The sequence below is a fragment of the Malus domestica genome, chromosome 09 (genome assembly GCF_042453785.1).
Source record: "Malus domestica chromosome 09, GDT2T_hap1".
Lineage (NCBI taxonomy): Eukaryota > Viridiplantae > Streptophyta > Magnoliopsida > Rosales > Rosaceae > Malus > Malus domestica.
The window spans coordinates 30,085,124-30,091,621 of NC_091669.1; positions in this window are offsets into that span (position 1 = coordinate 30,085,124).

Sequence of the window (6,498 nt, forward strand, 5' to 3'; positions counted from 1 at the left end):
ATTTAATAATTTACTTAAATAGACTTTAGAAGTAATTTATTTCTCTTTCCTAGAAGGATCTAATTTCCAATTAAAGAGGGAACCAACATCAAAATGGGAAACATGTTAGAAATGTGCCATAAAGCCAATCATATGATGATACTTTACGAACATTTCACATGGTAAACTAATCTAGTTTAATATAAAGGGCAAATATTATTGTTTAAAGCCATCTCATATAAATGTTATATGCTTAAACAATAAGTCCAAGGAATATGTAATTGGAAGAATGTGATCTAAAAAAGTTAGATTCATGAGACCATTCTCTTTCGTATGCATATCCTAAACGTTCCTAATCATAGGATTGCCAATTGGGCATTGAGAGTCCGTTAAAATCAGTACGTGCTATGTTTTCTCTCAGGGAGAGTGACTAGTCTCGAGTCATTGGTGTGACTGACACCAAGACAAGTACGTAGGTGCTCAATAGAGAATGAGTCCACTAAACGTGATCAACAAGGAGTTCTCATACTCATGTCACATGAGAACTCATGGTTGGGATAATGCAAAGTAGTCATTTGACCTGAGGCATCATAGTTATCTTCTAGTTAGGTCCTTGATCTTTGACTATGTCAAAGTCACTCCGTCAGAGGGTGTCCACGGCATGGTTGAGGTTAAGCCACTTAGCCATGGAGGCAAGTGAATGCGCAACAAGAGATCTCTAACCTTCAAACTATTTGAGGGAGAATATTCTATGATATGATTAAGAATCTCTAGCCAGAGTATGAATAAGATTTAGGAAGTTGTTCCAAATCACATTCACGGTAATCGTATAAGTAAATGAATCACTTTGGATAGTAGACATGAATAAACTATTAAACCAAGCAATGTGGTCAAGAGTATTGTATTAGAGAAAGACCGTATTGCATTGGAATCCTAAACTGAATAGGTTCTCCACCTCTTCTGATTAGATTGGGTAGCCATGACATAAAGTTAGGTGTCACTCATGGTTTGTGGAAGCCCTAAAGGTGTATAATCACTAAAGGGAGAATTGAAAGTAAGTTTCAATTCACAATCGATTTGAAGAGTTCTAATCGCCCACTGCCTCGTTAAAATGAACCTAATGGATCGCACACCGTGTAAGATAATGATTGAAGGATATAACAAAGATGAGTAAGGACAATTAAATAGTTTAATTGTATATGGAAAGGATTAATTAATATGTTAATTAATTAAACGAATAAGTTCGTTATAGACCTAGGGTTAGTTTTAGGCCACAAGGACCAATAGGATTTGAATGTCAAGCCCATTAACTCAAGTTGTATGATAACTTGAATACACAAAGGGCTGCAAAGGCCCAATAAACCCTTAGGGCCGACCACATTAGAGGATGAAGGGTTTTGGTTCTTTTGTCACTTAATTGAAGGGACTATATAACGAACTTTATAACATTTCATCATTAGGGGTTTCTTTTGGAGAAAAAGATGAGAACAAAAGCTCTCATTTTCTCTCTAAGAGGTTGACTACCCTAGGGAGATATTACTAGCATCTATCTCTTCCTAGGTCACTCATCTCTTCATCAATGTTCTCCTTGGTGTGGAGACTTAGAGGTTCTCTATTTTGGGAACTTGGAGAATCCATTCATCCATCCTCCTTCAAGAAATCCATGGAGCTAAGAAGTAAGGAATGAAGGCCATATCTCTTGGGTGATTAGCCTTTGCTTATGCAAAGAGGAATCAACAAAGGTATAATATTTCTCAACTCACTTTGTTCTTGAGTTGAGTCATGGTTCACCCAACTACTCGGCTTTGAATTTCATGGGTAAAGTTTTGTTTTTGAATGTATACAAGCATGATTCCGCCTTTAATTGTTAATTACATGTTGTACATGTTGCTCAAATGAACTTGTTTTCACAAATATTTCCTTCAGTTTGAGCGAATAGCCTCCACACTTCCTCCACCGAAAAGAAGTTTCTAAGTAACCCAATAAGAGGCACATATACTTTTCCAAAAATAAGAGGCATTGGGCTTGACTGGTGTCTCCATGAATGAACCTTGTGGAAAGTATTTTTCTTTTAGTACCTATACAACTAACGAGTGGGGTTCGTTAATGATCTTCCATCCCTGTTTTGCTAACATCCCTAGATTGAAAGCAAAAATGTTTCGAAACCCAAGTCATCCCTCAATTTTTAGGACGCAAAGTCATTCCCAAGAGCACCAATGCATTTTTCTTTCACCCTCATCACCATTCTACCATAACGATGCGATTAGTTTGTTCAAATCCTCACAGAAATGCTTTGGTAAGAGAAAACAACTCATCGTATAAGTTTGGACTGCATGTGCAACCGCTTTAACTAAGACCTCTTTTCCCGCCACACTAAGTAGCTTACCTTTCCACCTCTGTAATCTTTTTCATGCTCGGTTCTTTAGGTAATTGAAGCACATTGACTTGTTTCTACCAACAAGGGTTAACATGCCCAGATACTTGTCATACCTATCCACTTGCTATACCCCTATTGCAAGTTTCAGCTATAGTGGTCTTTTGACATTTCTACTAATGCAAATCTCACTTTTTTGAAGGTTAATCCTCTGTCCAAATGCTCTTTCATAAATTTGGAGGACTTCCATAATCTGGCTACACTCGACATCAGAAGCTCAGCAAAATAATAGGCTATCGTCAGCAAAAAACAAATAGTTCACCTACGGCGCATTTGGGCAAATAGAAATTCTTGAGATCAGTCCCCTGCATTCTCGTTGTGCAAGCAAAGTTGATAATCCTTCGGTGCACAGAATAAACAGATATGGAGATAGAGGGTCTCCCTGTTGCAATCCACGTGAAGGGAGGAAGTACCCCAGAGGGTACCTATTGAGAACAACAGAGTATAATACAGTGGAAACACAAAGCATAACGAGATTTACCCATTTTTGAGAGAACCCGAGTTTGGTAAGGATTTGCCGTAGAAAACCCTACTCGATCCGGTCATACGCCTTACTAATATCGAGATTCAGGGAGATAAAGACATTTTTTCCCCTCATTCTCTTGAAGAGATAATCAGCAATTTTAAAGGCCAAGATGGTATTATCTGATATGTTTCTCCTTGGTACAAAGTCACTTTGGTTCGGAGAGTCTTGAGTATGTTTGCCAAAACCTTGGAGATAATTCTAAAGAGGACATTACACAAGCTAATATACCAAAATTAGGTCATTTCTTCCGGGCACTTTGTTTTGGTGATGAATGTGATATTTGTGTAGTTAATTTGCTTCAACAGCTTACCCAAAGCTTGAAGATTTCTGATGGCAAAAAGGTTTATCCCGTCCGGTCCTAGGGGCCTTTTCCGACTGCATTTGGAACACATGCCCTTTTACTTCCTCATCAGAGATATTCATATCCAACATCCCGTTCATCTACATGGTTATTCGTGTATCAATGGCGTCAAAGATCTCGGTCCCATCCAAACTTCTAGATGAACAAAAGATATTTTGAAAATAAACAGTGACTATGTTTTCGATCCCTGCTACATTATAGACCTAATCCCCATTTGCATTTCTGGTGCGTTTGATAGCATTTTTTAACTTTAGATTTCTTGCCCTTTGGTAGAAAATCCGCATATTGCGATCACCATCCTGAATCCACAGAGCTCGAGATCGCTGTCCTCAGTATTTCTCTTCTTGCCCTAGTAAAAGGTATAGCTGCAGTAATAATGATTCCCGTTTAGGAATTACCCTATCATTGAGTGGTTGAGCCATGATGAAACCCAATTTCTATCTAACCATGGTAATCTCCTCATGCCTGCCTCTAAAAATAATGGCTTCATTTGATCAATGTTAATCTGGTAGCCCGGATCCTAATGACCACCTGATACATTGGTACGCCCTTGATAGGTTGGTTCTATGTTTTATGGATGATGCTTTCACACTCTTCATGGTCTGCCCAGAAGTTTTTAAAGTGGAAAGATCGATGGCGACGCCTCTTCTGGTTTGGAACCTCTTCAATTTCAACTAGAAGTGGGACATGGTCTAATTTGATGGGTCCATATGGGATACCCTTGCACAATTGAACAGATCCCTCCATCCATTATTTGCTAAAACTCTGTCAAGGCGCTCTTTTATAAATCCCGATCTAGTGGTTATTCATGTAAACGGGGTACCAATGAAACCTAGATCATGAAGATGGCAATCATTAACTGCCCTCCTAAAATCCAAAATCTGATTGATTGGTCACACTATACCTCCTTCATTCTCATATATACCTAGGAGCTCATTGAAATCACCCCTTATCAACTAGGGTAGAGAGCTGGCTGCAGCAAGGACTCGCTGTAGATCCCATGATTGACTCCGTTCCTCAATTATCAGATCACCATAGAACCCAGTAAAGCACCAGTGTCATTCATCTCCAATTCCTCCAATTTCTGAATCAATATATCATTAAGAGCTTGATAATATTCTTAGATTAATGTCGTCATTCCAGAACAATTCAAGTCCTCCCGATTGACCCTGAGAGTTGATGCCAAAATATTTGCTAAACCCCAATTTCAATTTTAAAACCTTTACCAGAGACACATTACACTTGGTTTCACACAAGAAAACCAATTTGGGACTTTTCTGCCAGAAAATATCCTGCAGTGCTTGAACTTTTCAAGGGTTCCCAAGCCCTCCGCAGTTTTATACTAACGTATTCATGGCTGTTGGCAGGGTTGATCTTCGTCAGCCTCCACCGATAACATCTTTGTAGTTGGTCTTCCTCTTCCCAGTAATCCGCTTTCCTTTGCTTCCTCTAATTTATGAGTTGGACTAATGACCACATCGCACAGACCATGCCCATCTTCCACACTTACAGCTACAGATTGACTGCGCATATGAGCTTTCTTGCCCCAACCATCGTCTCTAGGTTTAGGGGTTCATTTTTTCAAGTTGGCTAGATGGAAAGGGCGACCGATGTTGGGATTTAATGCCCATTTTGGTTTTTTTAGCCGATGGTGTTATTGTCTCCACGTCAGCCCGACTTACTCCATTATTCTTTTTGGTGGGTGAGATTACATCATTAGAATCTGAGCCCACAAACATTACCACATAACAATATTGTAGCCTTCACGAATTTGGTCACCTCTTGGATACTGTGTTCATCTACTTCAGCCCTATTAGTGTTTGGTGGGAAACAATCCATCATTGGGATTCCTGTTGGGCTTGCCTGTACCTTCTCAGCCGTTTGAAGAAGGCCCCCCTTCCCCCCACATTTTTCAAAGCCCAAGGTGGGATTTGTTTTGGGTCACACTAGTCTTTTTCTAGGGAAAGCCCATTAACAACAATTGTTAGTGTGCCATTTATATACTGGGTACTATAGCTATCTGGGTGCCACATGTTGGCATAATCCGATCGTACGTCCAATCGTGTGGTTGGGTGACGTTCTGCATCACGACTTGTCCCCTTCAGCTGTCTTGTCATTTTCTGATGGACGTTCGGTCATTCCAGACCTACGATCATACCAGAATATTCAGCGTACTTTTGCCGCGTGGCAGGTTGTGTGCCAAGTGTGTTGGCATGTTCCTTCCTTATCTGATCAGCTGCATACCTAGTTGCCAGAATATCCATTTTCGTATCCGGTAACCCATAAAAACCTTCGTCACTTTCATCCTATTTACGTTGCCAGTGGCCGTCATTAGCTTCGGTCCCAATGACCGTTTTCTTTGGTGGGAAAAGTAAAGAATTAGCCTTAGATAGAGGGTCAGCCCGGAGTGCCGTTATATAACGACCTTCGCCATTTGAGGATGGTGGTGCAGGGCGTGAGCAACCCCTTGAGTGGTTAAGTTTACCACAGTGATAACAGAAGATTCTTAGTCCTTTATATTTGAGACAGATTATGTAGGATCTCTCACCCTTAGACAAGGGATCGAGAAATAGGTAAGTAAGGGTCTTGAAGCATCGAGATCCACTTGAAGTCACAGGAATCCCTTAAACCTAGCTTCCATGGGGTGTTCAACCTCAAGAACAGCCCTAATCTTGGCCCCAAGACTTCTAGCATTCTTCATAGTACAAAAATTCCTTGGTATCCCATGTGCTTAGATCTAAAAAATTGCACGGTCTGCTTCAATGGCATCAAGTGAATGAATTGATGGCTATAGTTTTACTAAGAAAGTGTAGTCCCTGATGAACCAAGGGTTTCCTTCCAGTATCCCCCTTGCAACATTTTCTTCTCCAACCGTAATGGCATACACATTTGCCTTGGCCCGTTGGACTTTGACCACCTCCATCTCGTTCCACGCTGAACGGAGCACTTCTTTTACCACCGTTTGGGACAGTTCGTTGTCAGCAATTAGTCTTCCCACTAAGTGGATGTTGTTGTCAAATCTTTATTCCAAATCAAGATTATCCTCAAAAGTTATATTGAGGCAATCCATCACTTCCTACTCGGGGTCCATAGGGAGAGAGAAATAGAATGAGAGCTTCACTTGGTAGGGAGGACAAGGAACTCACAACAACCAGTGCCGGAGCTAATAAGGAACTCACAGCAATGTTGATGCCGGAG